A 17,148-nucleotide genomic window follows, 5' to 3' on the forward strand; every position below is an offset into this window, starting at 1 on the left:
CTGGCCTGCCACCGCTGAGCTCGGTGTCTCCGTCCTCTCCCGTGCTATCCTGTGCCTGCACGCACACGCAGCCTTTTGTGTAGCTCCTAAAGCTCTACTAATCAATCCAGTCAATGGGAAGAACTTACATTGTCCTGCTAATTTAAGACATTTTTATTCCGCATGCATTTTGCTTTGACTCACAGATGCGTATTTATTTGACAGGCCTCATCCTTGAGCGGGAATTTAGGATTCATTTATGTGGACTGAAACGTGCGAAGTTATACATGAGAAGACAGGGTGAGGGTGATCTGGATTGCCCAGGCCCAGCCTCCTGCACAAGCATCAGTCATTTTCAATGTCAGACTGAGGATTTTACATTTGTTTTGACTACATTAGGAGAACAATGTCTCCTTATGCCAGTACTCTACTAGTAAAAATAAATGCCCATAGCAGGGAGGAAAAATATTGTCCTTGATTTCATATCCCACGCAAGGTAATTATTTTCTTTTCATCGTAATGCTCTTGTTTCTTTGTATCATCTCCTTCCTTTTTTCCTATTAGCCTTTTCCAGTAAACAACAGAGTGCTCGCAAGGTTAGCAGAGTTGTTTTTTTTAACTTTATGATGAGGGGCACATCAGCACATTAACTTACCAGATATGTACGTATCTGTAGCTGCCTAGAACGCCGCCCCAACAGCAGGCAGCCCAGCATGCTCCCTGGCAAAGGCACTGCCCTCCAGCACGCAGGAGAAACACTCCAAAAAGCTATCATCACATAAGCCAGCTCACGCCATTAGAAAGAAACTTAACACAGAATACTTGGATCATTACATGACTAATGCTTCCACTTTTAAAAAATCTGGCCAAAAGCTACCCCAAAAATCACATTAAAATATAGTTAGAATACCAAATACATTTATAGAGCTGTGTTTGCTTTTTCTCTCTCTCATTGCACTGTCCTGCCTTTCTCTCACGTGGTAAGTTTATCATCTGCCGGTGGCATCAGGTGTGTATCAAAGGCACCTCTGCTCTGCGGCCGTACCTCCAGGGGACGAGCTGGGGCCCTGCAGACAGCTACAAGGAACCACCACAGAAAAGTCACTGCGTCCACACTCAACCACACTTGTTTGGAGAGGACAGTCATCCCTCTAGCCAGAGGAAAGCAATCACAACAGCTAAATTACAGGACTTCAAAGCTTTCACTGCATTGTAAATCCCGAGCACAGCAGCTGCCGGGTATTGTCCTGGTGAGCAAAACTGATCAGTCTCATTTAATCATGTCACACTTCATTTGTGCCACAAGTGTCAGGAAGCTGGTCAAAACAAGGTTAACGGGCTACAGTGCGTCACAGGCCGATAATCAGATTAAGCAGGCAGTTGCCCAGTTACTGGCCATGATTATTATTCACCCTACGATATTGCTTTTAACTATTTGTGACTGGGTTGCCAATCTGGTATCACAGGCAGGAAGGACAAGGCTAAGAACCCAGGGGAAAGTAGTTATTGCTGGAGATTAAAACGTGTTCCTGCATGGTGCAAAATAAAAACTGACAAGAAAGATATAGAGGTATTTGCATTTTCACATACTCTGTTTTTTAATGTTGTGAGGGGCCTTTAGTATGGGCACAATCATTTTTAAACTCTCTTTATACAGACATATATTTACCTCAGCAGCAACCCATTAAGTAATCTATTAAAAATAAAACTGGGGAAAATGAATGGGGCCTTTTCCTAGTATTTTATAGGTCATAATAAACCAGGACCTTTCCTTCGACACTTTCTTGATTATTCAACTTGAAATGCATTTTTCACAGCTCTCAGATTTCATTGCTTCATCACCATCTCAGTGGGGACAGAGCATAAACTGTACGGTCTCAGTGCGGCTCCAGGTCAGGTTACAAGTCTGTGGGGTCCTACAGACTAAGTACGCCAAGAGAGTGATGTCATTTCAGAAGAGACACAGGTCAGCACGTGCTAATGTCCCCAGCTGCCTGGCATTAGCCTAACTGCTGGGACTTGATGTAGAGTTGCCATGGGAAATAGCAATGTAAGAAAAACAAAGATTAAAAAACCCTCAGTGTTTTAAAACCTGCGTGATAAAGAAAGACGCAAACTCTCCTCCTCACCCTCCCTTCAGTGGTTAGGGGGGAAGCCTGCGAGGAGCGTCGGGACTTTGCTGAAGACAGTGGGGCGAGTGCGGCCAGAGGGACGCGGCGTGGGGTGGCAATGCCCCTCTCACCACCTGCCTCCTGGCAGCCGTTGTGCTCCTCCCTTGCTGTTTCTTACAGGGATGAAACAGAGAGGCGCAAGAATTAGAGCTGGCCACCCACCTTACATCGTGAAGTTCCTCCCTTTTGCCAAAATGTTAATTTAAAGGAGAGTAAAAATGGTCCCAAGTTTGCACAGAAAGATATAATTAATAAAAAGGTATCAGATAATTAAATTGTTTTATTATTTTGGGAGCCTGACCTTTCCTACACTGCGTTTCATGTTCTCTGGCTTGGCATGTGTTCCTGTGTAAAGTTAGACATCTGTTTCTCTTCTGTGACTCAGTTGTACCGTCTGTAAAGCGTATTTGATCCTATTATGATATGAAGCCTTCCTAGGCAAACAATTAAAGCAACTCTGAGATTCCCGAAGAAACCCCTGATTTTCATTCAAGTACAGCTTTGCCAGCAGGTAGAGCTCCTCCAGTTCAGGGTCTCTGCCTCATGAAATTAAAGCATTTAACACAAATAAGAAGTACTCCTCTACGCACTTTGCTTGGCTGGTGGAACGCAGACCCAGAACAAAGGACAGAGCCAAGCCAAGCGTGATGCCAAAATGCTCGGAGAAACCAGCAGCGCGGGCTTTGCACCCTGGCCAGCGAGTGGCAGGTTTGCTCTCAGCCTTGCCCAAGGTGGGGGCCATTAAACCGGTGAGGCAAGAAAGACGGAAATTATCCTAAGAGCAGAAGAATCAGAACCTCCTGAACTCAGGCTTATTGGAAACAGCCGCAGCTGCTGGAGCGTACACTCCTGGGTGAAGTCAGGCCATAGGCACTTTGCATTTCGAGGCTGTCAGCACATCCTTGGCTGTCACGTCGCCTCAGCCCTCCATCTGGCACACACCTGGGTCTTGCTCCTGGCTCTTGGCAGCGCAGATGCCTGAATACAGAAGAAGCCTTTCCTTCAGCGGGTTCAGAGAGGATGACAAATTGATTTCTCCCCTGACTTCCCAGTCGGAGCACCCCTTCATCCACTTCAGGCAAAACGACCTGGCTTAGTTTAAATAACGTAAGTAGAGGCTGTGAGTTATTCTGGTCGGTTTTGCCCGGAGCAGGACTGGGAGTGCTCACATGAACCAGTTTTCCAGGAGACCCGATGGACGGTGGTGGCTATAGCTGGAGGAGGAGGTACCACCTCTGGCTGGCACAGCTGGATCAGGGGTAGGACTTGTGGCCACAGTCCTCTGACTGGCAGGAGAAAACTTTTTTCTTTTCCCTTTCTAATACAGAAGATAGGTTTTGTCCCTGGAGGTGTGTGGGAGAGGCCCAGTAAATCTGCACAGTAAAGCACAGTCTCAGTGCAATGGTTGTTTTAACGTGGAGTCAGAGCAAAAGGAAATACAGCTGAATGAGAGACACTCACTGAGGTTCAGTGTTGGCCAGGGAGGGTGGTACAGGCTTGTGGGGATTGTCTAGGGAGAAAGCTGATAATGGGAAAGCTTGCAAAATCCAAACTTAATCTCTTGCGCTGCAGAGAACTAATCCTCACGCTTGACATTAATCTTTTCAATGGAGATATAACGCCCTTATCTTCCATGTTGCTCATTGAGCCAGAAAGTAGGGCCGATGGTCTTTATAGCTGGATACGGAGCTGCAGAAATCCTTACACTGACATTGTCTTTCTGCTGGATCTTCTTAAGATTTCAGTATGGACTGAGCTCTCTTTGATGACAGCCCACCTCTACTCTTTTTTAAGAAACATACCCAGTACCCATAGTCCTGATACAGCCCCTTCTCTTGAAATAAGAAATCTCTCTTTGCCCAGCAAGGAAGAGGCCATTGGCAAGCAGGAGTGTAACAACCTGCCACCCATGGCACCCAACTGGAAGATCTCCAGACTTGGAGCCGGCTGGCAGTGGGAATGGCTCTGGCCTCTTCTGTGGTCTTGTATGTGGCATCACCTGGAGGGTCCTCGCAGTTTGGGTTTGCTGTCACAAGATCAGTACTTGTGTTGCAAATGATGGCAGCCCGATTAGGCTGGAAACAAAAGCCTTGTTCTCCTCACTGAGCAGAGGCCATACAGCTTGCCCTACGTGCAGCGCTTGAGCCAAAGCCCACTGAATTTTCCAGTCTTCTGGACCAGGCCTATAAGTTCACCCACCTCTACCTCTTTCCGACCTACAAGCATTTCTGGAAACTTTCGATTTCTTCCTTCCCCCCCCGCCCTTACTTCTGTTTTTGTTCTTACTTTTGTTTCTTTAAAGAGAGAGGCTCTATGTGAATACAACACATTGCGCAAGGCCTTGCACTAACCAGGGCCTTGAGGCAGGGATATTTAGATGCTCGCCCAGCATCTCCATAAGCTGCAAGATAATATAGTGGCTTCTGTGGAATCAGGAAATGTTGAACTTCACTGTTTTAGATAAAACTCAAAGGATATGATCCTTCATTCAGCAGCGGCCATGCTGTGGCAGAGCAGCCCAGCCTGTCCAGAGTCTAAAAGCAAACTGTGGAACAAATCGGTATGTACATGTTTTAATACGCATTAATTGCAACTAGAACTAGACCTCCTTGGACTGCCAAAACTATATACACAGTCAAAATCTTCCGGGTTTCCAGATAACGCTAGGATTTGTGAATAACAGAGAAATGGGCAGTAGCAAGGGAAGTAATTGAAGCTCCTATATATCATATTGATTAAAACACAAGCACTGCCCTTCAAGGAGGAACTTTGCATCAGGAGGGAGATATATTGGCTGCTCTCATAAGCTCCTTCCAGTTCTGCCAGCGGCGATTCAGGACATATGACTATGTTGTCATAGATAAAAACAAATCTGCGTTTTCAGTCTCTCTACAGTAAAGAGCGAGCCCAGGAAGGATACACGTCTTAATTAATCCCTCAGGAACATAAGACAAAAGCAAATAACAAACAGAATACCGCACAGATGGAAAGCATTTTGACAATGAATCCTTTGAAGTCAGATGATTTTTTTGTTTTCATACAAAGGAAAAATTCACCTCTGTCTGGCAGCCTAGCAAAAGGTCATGCAACACTGGAGCCCTGCAAGAGTTCAATTTCAAAGACCCAAATGAGGCGCTGCGAGGATTTCACCTACCCACCGTTGCTCTTCTGTTGGCAGGAATTCCAGCTGTGCGTGGGTTGCCGCTTCGCTACACAGGATGCAGGAGCAGGAGTGAAGTATGACAGGTTGACACCACTATTTCCTCTGAGCAACAGATGCCCACGTTTGACACTGGTTGGGTCTTTTGCTTAAACAGTGAGAGCAAATGAGCCTACTTAAAGTTTGTACAAGCAGGTTGCATGTTGCCCTTCGGCTATACACAAACACTCGGAAAGCACAATTAAAGCAAGAAGAAAACAAAACATTTATTTTCCTTTGCAGCCCAAGCACAGGACACCTATGCAGCGGGGCGAAAAGCAGAGGCCAACACAGATGAGACGCTCTGCTTTTTCCTTAGCCACCTTACACTTGTCACTAGTGCAAGAACCTGGAGCCCGAGCAGATCCTAGCAGGCTCCAAAACGTCAAAAGTTTGTCCCACACATTTCATGGAAACAGAATTTTCTTCCAAGGTATTTTCTAGCTGATTTTCTATAGAACAGAAAGAAAAGCCCTTGTCTTGGTGAGGAGATTACTTGGCCTCACAAGAGCTCCTCTGTTGGCAGCGCTTCTCAGCTCACATCACATCAGTGACTTATCCTTTGATACCTAAGCAGAACTCAGGGGCCAAGCGAGCTGCCAGGGTCACACAGGGAGCCCGAGGCTGAGTCGGAAAGGTGATTTTGCTCAAATAAACCCCAGGCAGGTGGCCACTCCAGCTGTTTTCTTCCCCCACTGCGGGAACAACAGCAGTACCTGTGCAGGGAAGCCACCACAGTGGGTTTCCCCCCCAGTTAGATGGAGTTGAGTGCATGTTGTACTCAGTAATGCAATTGTGCCTTTAACACTGCCTTCAACACACGTTGGAAATAACCCCCAGGAAGATGGGAGGGTTACCCTCCTGGTGCCAGCCACCTGCCCATCGGGCTGAGGACCTTCCTCACCGATCGTTCCCTCAGTACCTGCCCCTGCAGACGGCCAAGCCAGGCTAAGCTCCTGCCCGGCATGCAGCGTACATGCTGCCAGAAAAAGCTGGCTGCCTTCTGACAGCAGAAGACATGCCCTGTACCCACCTCAAAGAAGCAGGTGTCGTCAGCTTATAAATGTGTCCGGAAACCGGTTGTATCTTCAGGCAAGAAATGTAAATGTAATGATCATATGAGGGTAGAGAAAGATACTGCATTCGCCCCGATGCCCGATTACAAGAAGCAGTGCCCAAAGATTGTTTCTTCCCCTCTGTTACCTTCTTATTCCCTCTCCAATCTAAGCATGACCCCTCAGCCTCACTAATTACCCAAATCACATTCACACATTTGCTCCCGACTAGCAAAGCCTCTTTTTTCGGGTGGAAAAAGACACAGAGGAAAACGGCATTACTTCAGGCAGTTGAGCAGGGGTTGGCAATTGGGCAGGGATGCAAGATGCATCTAAACCAAATCTTTAACTTCATTTTTGAAGTTCCCTTGGCTGGAGATGTTCCTTGTCTCCAGCAAGCTTCTCCCAGCACCGCTGCCCCTACCCCAAGGATGCAGCACGCACTGGGCAAGCAGTCACTGAGGGCAGGAGCAGATGGGGACATGCGGATCCCTTGTTGCATAGTGTGTCCTCAGCAAATACTGGGTGGGCACACTGATGTGGCTGCGCTTTCTGGGCTAGTACAACTTTTAAAATCTCCACTCCCACTACTTTCTACCTCATATTCTTGACTGGTCAGCCTGTAAATCTGAAGGGATATTTTGCAAATCTTTACGACCACCTTTGACCAACCCACTGTGACCTAAGTGGTATTTTATGGGAGATTCATCTAACAGCTAATCATCTTTCAAATGGTGATAGTGGCAAAGGCTTCCCTGCAGATCTTTTCTAACACACCATCACCTCACTCTTCTTTCTAACAGGATTACCTCCAGAGGCTATGGTGCTCTAGTTATGTGCCCTCTGCAAAAACAGTGAGGAGAAATTTATGGTCCTCCTATTTGGAAGCAAAGGTGTCAAAACAGAGTGAAAACCTAGAGCCAGACTGTGATTTTAGTGAGACAAATGGAAGCACTGAGGGACTCCTGTAAGGAAAAGGAAACTGCTACCATGTTACTGGAGAAAAGAATCCAGCCCAAAGATGGGAAAGATGGGGCCAGATGGCACGCCGTGCTGGTTTGCTAGCTTGCGCTACGGTGTCTCTGCCTTCTGCAAGCCTCAGCGGCCACGTGGAGTTGTGAGCTGCACCATATGAACCCTGCAGATTTCAGCACGGTCTTTGTTTAAATCACCTTCAGGTGTTAATTGTGAGAGGTGCCAAATACCCAGAACTCTATTTAAAGCCACTGAGCATAGGGACACGGGGCCCCCAAAAGCGACTGTTCACCCATGGAAAGCCTCAGCCGTGCCCCTGAGCAGCCACGGTCAGGGAGATGGCAGCACTCACCCACTGTGCCAGAAAGTCACTGTCCTCAACCTGGGCACAATTGGTGGCAAGGGGGACACAAACGATGGGAATTGGGGTTATAACCAATTTACTATCTATAACGAGCTGTTGTCCAGTAGGAATGACTTTGGATCACTACTAGTTTTCAGTTTTCCTTGACACAGTGACCTAAGAGATGAAGTCTCCAGTGTGTTCTCAAACTCCTTCAAAACAGCAGTTTCCTGAAAATGTCTTGTTGCATTGCCTCCAGTGCAGTATTACCTTTTTTTGGTTTGTTTTATTTAGTTTCGTTGCTATGCCTTTGACCCTTGAGCTTGCTGCCCTGTGGTCAGCGGGGACCTGCCTTTTTCATGTTTTCACAGCACAGTGACTCAGGGATGACAAACACTGGAAATAAATGATGGATCAACCCACTCTTTCACTGCCCAGAACTTGAACTTTGGAGAGCGCCAGGGGAGTGCTGGCAGCCAGGGCAGCACTCGGCAGCACCACGGGGCATGAGGGGGACACACAGCAGCACCTGGCAAAGTGTTCAGGATCCCTGCAAAGCAGCGCAGGATTGGATGTACGCTTGGCCAGCCGTGTCCTGCATCGTGTTACCAAAACCAGTATTGCCAAGAAGTGGCAGCTGGGAGGCAGAGGTAAGGTTCTCTCCACAAAAGCCACCCCATTCATGCCAGACTCGAGAAGCTCCATGCTTGCACACTAAATCCTTCCTGCCTTTCCCTGGCGCATCCGCCTTCTCCCCTGCTCCAGCTCCTGAGGATTTACACACCCCCACCCCCACACACACTCGCTCACTGGCGACACGTGGGCTGAGAGGCTTCCAATCTCGCCTCGTCAAGGTCACTTGGTCACGAATGAGTTCGCTGGGGCCATGGCCGTTGGGAAGTGCCTGGCAAGGGATCTCGCCGTTTTCCCACTCGCAGAGGAAACACAGCCGTTGGGGATGTGCTGACACCAGGAGCTTTCCTTGTCGCCAGCTTCTTGGGGAACGGGCTGGTGGGAGGCGGCAGGACGCGGCTCAACATGGAAGTGTCCCACAACCTGCCGGCCAGAGAGCGCAGCCAAAACAGAACGGCCCGGGAGCTCAGGATGGGAACACGCGCAGTGTACGCAATTTACTTTCCAGCCCGCTGCGCTGCTTTGCTTTCTCCACTGATGTTTTCATTCAGACGGCAGCAATACAAAGGGGAATAAGGTCAGCATGCACTTGCAAATAAGAGTGATTCTGAGAAGCTGTCCCAGAATCGATCTGAATGGACTGAATATTAAGGAGCCAAAATGCAGCCTAGCCTCAGGGCCTGAAGAATGTGTATGCACATACACACAGATACAGACTACCTCCTCCTTTTCCCTTTCCTCCTCCCCTTCCTGGAGTTGTCTCCAGACCCTCCCTTGCCAAAACTGCTCATTGAGGAAGCAATGCCTTTCTCCTGCTTTACCGTAATTTTAGGGTGACTATCTGCCATGAAAGCAGCTGTGTCCCAAGTGAGGTGTAAAACAGAGGACCACCACTGATCATTAAAGTTCCCAGGACACATTTCCACTAGGGGCGTTCTTAATTTTTGCTTCTGGACCAAAATTTTCTCCATCATACTACTGCTGCAGACTTTCTTGGGAAGATGCTTCCCTTTCTGTCCTGAAGCTCCACCTCCCCAGTATGCCCAATAAGTGCCAACATGCCTATTGAGGAATCTTGTACCTGTTGGAAAGGAATCAAACCTCCTTTGAATCAGACAACAGAAAACCAGGTTTTCTGGAAAGGAAAATTCCCATTCACACAACTAGGAAGCAAACTGCAGTTATCTTGAACTCCTTGGACAGTGGAGAGACCTGCCAGGGTCACCTTAGGCATTAGGAGCCTGGGAGCGAGCAGCCTCAAAGTAGGTGGCCAACTGCCCTGGGGCCTGCTGCTGTCCCTGCAGGCTGAAGACTCTGCTGCCACTTTGTCGCTGGCTTCTTTGCATCACTGAAGGTAATTAACAGCAAGCACAGCATTGAAATGCTTTCTGCATTGACATATGGTCACCGTAAGCAATCCAGACCTGTGAGCTCACTGCGTGCTGCCACCGGAGCCGTGAGCTAACAGCAAGAGCTTTCACTGATGCCAGTCCTGCTCCGGTTCAACGCAGCAATGCTGCTTTCCCATGAAGCTCCCAAGAGCTGTTGTCTCATCTGACTTCCATTCCTTTATCCTGTTGCTGAGTGAGGCACTTGAAGCCAACAAAGTCACAGTATCTGGGCAATCTTCTCCTACTATAAATAATAGCAGCCTCTGATAGTATTATTTATTATTTTTAAATAATAACTAGCCTTTATGGAAAAGTGCCCAGCTCTCCAGCAAGCAATACTGGCAGGTGCGTTGTTAGCCTATCTGCAGAGGATGCAAAATTGCACCTAACGTCTCTCCCTCACCCCAGAACAAGCCTGGAGGAATATCCTGTGCCATCCGACGTGCCTTCATGAAGTTTTCTCTCCTGCTTTGCACTGCACAGTCTGTTAAGGCAGGTTGACCATGCAAGACTGAAACTAGTCATAAATATGTCACGTTGAGCAATTAGGACATGCAAATTGGAAGGCGTAAGGAACCTCTGTGGCACTAGGACAGCTGAGGGCCCTTTGCAAGGCTGTTCTTCATTGTGACAGCAAGAGCCTGCAAACTACACAGGTAGTACAATGGTGGATATCTAAAATGCTATGTTTCTGAATTTCCCCACGAATCTTAAATCCTTGAGTTCTCCCTCTCTCTCTCTCACACACACACACACAAGAGCAGTTCTGATCATCTGAATGAGAGAAGAAACATTATGCATAGACACCTAACATAATTTTCAGTGGAAAAAGTCGATACTATGATAGCAAGCTGCTGTTTTGGCCAATAAGAATTTGAGATTGACTAAGGACATTGCCTAAATGCTGTATATATCCAGCTCTTCTCTACCTCTAGACACACACCTACTTTCTTTAGCTTAATAACTATGAGATGCTGTTATATCCCCACACCGAACACCTCAAGTAAACTGCAGCATGTATGGCAATGAGGTTTTCAGGGCTTCAGCCCCCTTTTCCACACTTTTTTTTTGGGTTTCAGCCTGACTGGTGCTGCTTCTCCTTCACCACCCAAAACAGCCCACGTAGCCCCAGCTGCATCAGAGCAGCTCAGGCACTGCAGCTAGGCCAAGGCAAAAGTTGCAACAGCTGGTTGTGGTCAGGACCTTCTCTAAGCTCTCAAGAAAAGGAGACAGAGTTTCCCTTGATTTCTTGTCTCCTGCTTGCCTAAACAACTCTGACCCCCCGTCTTGTGAAATGGGCTTATCTAATAAAGCTATCATGTTGTATATAATAACAAGAATAAACTCCAACAATTCTCATTTTGCAAGCTCTTAGTATTTCCTCAGCTGATTTCACACCAGACAGATCGGCCATCAACGTCTGATGTTTACTGGATCAGAATAAACAAAGTTAGCTTTGCTTCTCCAGTTACTTCCTAGGAAAAAAGGCAAAGATTTTAGGGAAGGCAAAGAGAAAGAAAGTATGTGTGGGCAAGTGACAAGTGCAAATGGCTGTCGTGGTTTAAGGCCAGCTGGTAACAAAGCACCATGCAGCCGCTTGCTCACTCCTTTCCCCCGGCCCTGGCGGGATGGGGAGGAGAAAATATAAAGAAAAGCTCATGGGTGGAGACAAGGGCAGGGAGGGATCACTCCCCACTTAGGGTCACGGGCAAAAGACAGGCTCAGCTTGGGGAAGAAACCAAATCAATTTAATTTACTACAAATCAAATCAAAACAAGGATACTGAGAAGTAAAACCAAATCTCATAACACCTTCCCCCCGCCCCTCCATCCTTCCCGGCTAAACTCCACTCCTGATTTCTCTCCCTCTTCCCCCCGGCGGCGCAGGGGGACGGGGAATGGGGGCTGGGGTCGGTTCCTCACCCCTTGTCTCTGCCGCTCCTTCCTCCTCGGGGGGAGGAGGACTCCGCGCTTGGCCCCTGCTCCGCCGTGGGGTGTCTCCCGCGGGAGGCAGCCCTCCACCAACTGCTCCAGCGCGGGTCCTTCCCGCGGGCTGCAGTTCCTCACCAACTGCTCCAGCGCGGGTCCCTTCCGCAGGCTGCAGTCCTTCAGTGCCAGCCTGCTCCAGCGCGGGCTTCCCCAGGGAGCGGCGGCCATCTTGGGGTCCATCCATCCCCCTGCTCCGGCGTGGGCTCCTCTCTCCCCGGGCTGCAGGTGGGCATCTGCTCCCCCGCTGCCCTCCGTGGGCTGGGGGGGACAGCCTGCCGCCTCACCGCGGCACAGGGGGCATCCCCTCCTCCGGCACACCTCCTCCCCTCCTTCCCCGACCTCGGTACCCGCAGAGGGGTTCCTCTCCCGTCCCAATTCCCACTCACCGCAGGTTTCCCCCCTTCACTCCGCTCTCCCAGAGGCGCTGCCACCGTCGCTGAGGGGCTCGGCCGGGGCCAGCGGCGGGTCCGGCTCGGGGCCGGGGGAGCTTCCAGCAGCTTCCAGCAGGAGCCGGCCCTGCGCACCCTGCCGCGCTACCAAAACCCCGCCACACAAACCCAAAACAGTGGAGTAAGGAGGAGCAATGCTCATTGTTTCATAAAATTTGCCATATGTTGTGTGGCTTCATTACTCAAATCTTGTATGTGTTTGGTGATTTGATCAGCTGTTGACTTCACTTCGTACTGCTGCCAATTCATGACTTGGCTGATTCGGTTTGAGTTGTATCCCTAACTCAAGGACTGCATTTTGCTCATTTTCAGTCATTTTAGTTATAAAGAAAAAGAAAAAAAATGTAGTCTGCTTTAGAGGTATTTTTAATGATTTCTGTGTATGTGGTTAATTTGCAGTAAAGCCTAAAAGGAAAACACAGCCCGGAGTCTTACTGCTGAGTCACAAGAAGAGCCACCCACTCACTGGGTACAGGCACAGACAATCATAATGGTCTGTTTCTCTATCTTTCACAAGCTGCTGGGACATTTAGTGGCTACAAGGTAAGTATCTTGAAGATTACTAGGAGTATAAAGAAGGGACTTGATGGACCACCAAGGCCAGTTTCCTGCAGCTACAGATAAGCATATTTTATAATCCTCCTTCATACACTTCCCGTGTAAACTTACTAACATGTAGCTTTCAAAAGTGACAGTATTCTCTCTCAGGGATTATGTGCCGTTAGCTACAAACGGTGGGGTAAGGTGCTTGTTTTCCTGCCGGCCTTTTAGAAAATTTACATGAATAGATGACACCTCAAGCTATTGCTCAAAGCTAGGCATTTTTCTTCATCAGCCTCAAGGTCAGACAGAAACTGAGAGCTATGTAGCTGCAGTTCCACTTTTGCCCTTGCTACCCATGAGAGCCCGTGTCTGATGGACAGAGACGGTCGACGGAGCGATCATCTCCACGTGAGCACGGGCAGGGCTGCATTTGACAGAGGGACTGAAAGAAGCGTGTGATTGTGCATATCGGACTGCGACACATGAGTCCATGTGGTTTAGTGTGACGTGGACTTGATCCTGGAAGGTGGTGAAAATGCTGAGGCATCCCCTGTGAATCTGGGCCATCCAGCATTTGTGTGGTTCAGACCTTGACTCGGAAGAAGAAGCCTTGCCGGCTCTTTTCTGTTTCCCAGGCACTGAAGCAGACCAGAAAGGCTATGGGGAAATTATCTTTTTCCTTCTCATACTGAAGTCTTGTGTATTTTTCCCTGCCATACTGCAGATGTTACCAATGTCAAAAAAGATTAGATGTTAATGAATAACAGTAGCTCCATCCCTAATGCGGTGCCCTTTTGCAAGGGCACAGAGCAGCACAGAAGTGATATAAGATGGCAGTGCAAAGTGACAGGGAAAAGCTGGTGAAGAAAAGCTCTGTCTGGACAAGCTGCAATATACACCAAGGGAGCATTTACTCTTGAGAGATTTTTTTTTTTTGCTGGATTTCAGATGAAGATGCAGAAAAATGCATTAAACACGACTGTCTTTCATTTGAATGTGTGTGTCTGTGCACACATAGCATGCCTGGAAGTAGAGAACATGCAAATAAGAAATCCTCCCATGACACACCGACAAACAGGCAAGAAACTGAGATGCAGCCAGAGCAGCCCAGTGTGTGCTGTTGTGCTCTGTGCTCACCTGCTGCTTTTGAGCAAACGCAGGGGACTATAAGGGCTACATACCAAAGAGACCACACGCGGCTCAGGGAACAGTGCACTGGGCAGAGCGCGAGCCATGGCCATGGTTACTCGTGGTTACTTAGCAGTGGAGAGAAAGAAGCCAGCGGAGAGTCCTCTGTCTGGGAGGTGTTGACAGGCAAGGGAAAAGATGAAGGAGCCAAGCAATGCAGAAAGAGCTGTCGATTACATACATGTGTATACAGAAAGAACAAGAGGAAAAAGAAAGAGATGAATATGGATATAAAATGTTGGGAAAATATCCATCCAGGTTCACAAACTGAAATCTGATCTCATTTCACTTGCCCTCTTCTTATTTATTGACAGGGCTGTGCTTTGGCAGCAGTAGTGGCGTGGATCTAATACAATAATCACATAGCCATCTTGCCAGAAATACCACTAGCCACCATAGAGGAGCTGCAGCAGCGCGGAGCTTAACGAGGCTCACAACTCTTGCGAGTGAATTCCAAAAATGGATTATTTTTTTTCCCTTAAGGCAGCAGGGATACAGTCTGCTCCAGATTTCTGATCACACGATGCACCTGAAGGACAAAAGGATCTGAGCAAGAGAGCCTTAAACTGTATTAATGACAATTAATTTCCAGACTCCAGAAACAGTAGAAGGCAGAGTTTTAATTAAAAAGTTTGAAGATGACACAGGTGGAGAGAGAGATATTTACGACCTGGTTTCCATTTTCCAGAGGAATGGAGCATCTGCAGCACCTGCTAAAGCTAGTGGGATTCATGGGTGCCCAGCACCTGTGAAAACTAGGCCATATTTGTCTTGTCTGCTTTGCAGATGGGGAAGAAGCCATGGAAATATACTTTTTACTTGGAAATTTATTTATTGCCTTTTTTGTGGGAGCTGTCAGTTGCCTGATGTATTATTTCTCTCTCTGCCGATATTCCCACAAGATCCAGGACAGAGGGGCATGGGAAGAGTTTTCTCTGTGTCCTTTAGGGTTGCCAGGGACTTCTCCTGCCCTCTTGTAAGCTGTTACGAGAGGTTGTACCGTGTAGCCCTTCTGCCTGCAGGAGGCAGGGTTTAGCTTGGCAGGACCCTCCTTTCACCCCTGCTTCGCTCCCACCCCACAGGGACGTGGGTTTTGCTGTAAATCCGCCTCGGTAGCTCCTCAGTATCCTCGTAACTCCCCGTTGCTCATCCTGGTCTTGCAGAACCACGTCATCTCCTTAAGCTGTGAGCAGCAGCATGGCTCTCCCACCCCGGCGGCAGCAGAAGTCCGCAGGCGGTGTTACCCCAGGACGCACCGAACCCCACTCCCCCAGAAACGCTGGGAAAGCCACTGGAGCCCTACAAAGGCTAGGCAGGGGGTGGGAGCGGGCCGGTATCTCAGTGGCTTAAATACGTTGGTGGGGAAGTGCAAAGGCAGGTGAGGGTCTAACACAAGGTGACGCTTGTGGCAAGAACAAAATCGTCACCCAAGTCCACCCTGGAGATTCAGAAAGACTCGCTGCCTCTTTCGCAGGACACAGCAAAAAGCGACTGTTCGGCGTTGGTGCCCCGCTCTCTGGGGGCCGAGTCATGTTCTAAAACACAGCCTGAGCAAACAGTGCTCTGACTCCCCTCCTCGGGCTTCTTCATCGCCTTCTGCAAACGCTCCCCCGGCTGCGCGGGTGAAACCCCACCTGGGACATCGCTCTGCTCCAACTTTGAGTATAGCCACCGCAATGCCAAAGCTCGTTACCAGTTTGAGGAGCTTTGATTTTTAGGGGTCAGAGCTCGGCAGGGTTGAGCTTCCAAAGGTGCCAAGTGCACCCTGCTCCACAGACCCTCTGGAACTGCGGTGGTGGTGGTGGAGGAGGGCTTACACTAACGCAGGCCAGGCAAACCCCAGGATGTGTTTTTACGCTGCGGGAGTCTGCAAGTTTTCAGGTTGGCCCCCCGGGTGCCCTGGCCTGGACACGAGGTTGGAGCGGGGAGTCCCAGGTTGTACGGGGTGCTCTGAGTCCCTGCTGCTGCTCCAGCAATGCCCCTGGCTTGACACCTAGCATCCACCACATTTCAGGGAGGATGGTAAGTTCCCACTGACTTCAATTTTCTGAAATTCCTGGTTATTTATGAAAAAAGCTTTTCTGTGGAGCTCAAGTGATTTGCCAGTGGCTGTGACCTGTCTCTATGCCTACGAAGAACCAGCCAGTGGCAAACACAGATGCTGAAAACCTGCTGGCATGAAGCGGTTCCCTAAATGAATATATTTTCTTGGGTAGCACGAGGGCTTTTTCTTACAGTGTATTTAATATACTTTACTGCTGACAAAGGTATTTAAAAAAAAAAAAGAAAGGAAATTAATCTCATGATTTACTCTATCTCCAAAAAGACTAAGAGACTGGTTGCCGCTGGTCTCCCTATCAGGAGAGGGGACACAATATTTACAGAGTGCAGTGCTGATCAACAGGCTACTCCTGACCATAATACGAGTGGCAGATTTTTCTTTTGGGCCCTGGCATGTGATAAATGTGGCTCAGACCCCTGCCAGAGCAGCTGCAAAAGGCACCCTGGACCTGACAGACCCCGGGCAGGAGCTGCCAGCCAGCTCCCCTCTTCCCCACGCGCTCAGCCGCCCGCCAGCAGGATTTATGGCTTTGGGATGTCGTCCCCCCGGCCCCGTGACACTACCTATGACAAACTAGAGCGGCGCTGCAATTCTCACCAGGAAAAAGCATCTGTGCCGCCTTTTCTGCTGCCTCACCTCTTCTTAAAGTGGGACAGAAATTAACAGGAGCACGGGAACACAAGAAACGGGCAGACACATGACCCTGATGCTTCCAATTATCTCACTGCACCAGGCTGGCCCCTTTGCCCTGCACCGTGGCTCCCAGCCAGGATGGCTGTGGCCCTCGTTATATTTCAGAGCACTCGGAAGTTTAATGAACACTGGTCGGTGGCTTGCTGGTCCTCATCCCCTCCCTGCCATTTGGGTTCACACTTCATTAACTGAGAAATGTTTTGCCTTGGGGGATCATACTTCTTCCTCATTTGACCCGGGCTCTTGACTCATTTCCAGTCTACCTCTTGCCTGGCCCTGGGAAAAAACAAAGTGATTACGGCCTGGATCAGCGGCCAGGGCAGGAAACCGGTATCGGAGATGAGATGCCCTCAGGTTTGGCGAGTAATGACTGCAACTTTCGAAATGAAAGGAGTCCCACCGTACCGGAGGGAGCTGGTATCTATCAGAGCAGCAGCCTCTGAGTGTCGGTGCGGCTACCCTCGCGCGACCCTGCCGGT

General features: G+C 48.9%; 1 long non-coding RNA gene across 1 annotated transcript in view; it reads right to left on the reverse strand.

Moving 5' to 3' along the window:
- Positions 1-13,791: 13,791 nt before the first annotated feature.
- Positions 13,792-17,148, reverse strand: part of LOC115352687 — a 28,596-nt gene continuing 25,239 nt past the window's right edge. The window contains exon 8 of the long non-coding RNA XR_003927235.1: positions 13,792-14,080. This is a non-coding gene — a long non-coding RNA (uncharacterized LOC115352687). The remainder of the gene's footprint in view (positions 14,081-17,148) is intronic.

The sequence above is a fragment of the Aquila chrysaetos genome, chromosome 2, assembly GCF_900496995.4.
Source record: "Aquila chrysaetos chrysaetos chromosome 2, bAquChr1.4, whole genome shotgun sequence".
In the NCBI taxonomy this organism is placed as follows: domain Eukaryota; kingdom Metazoa; phylum Chordata; class Aves; order Accipitriformes; family Accipitridae; genus Aquila; species Aquila chrysaetos.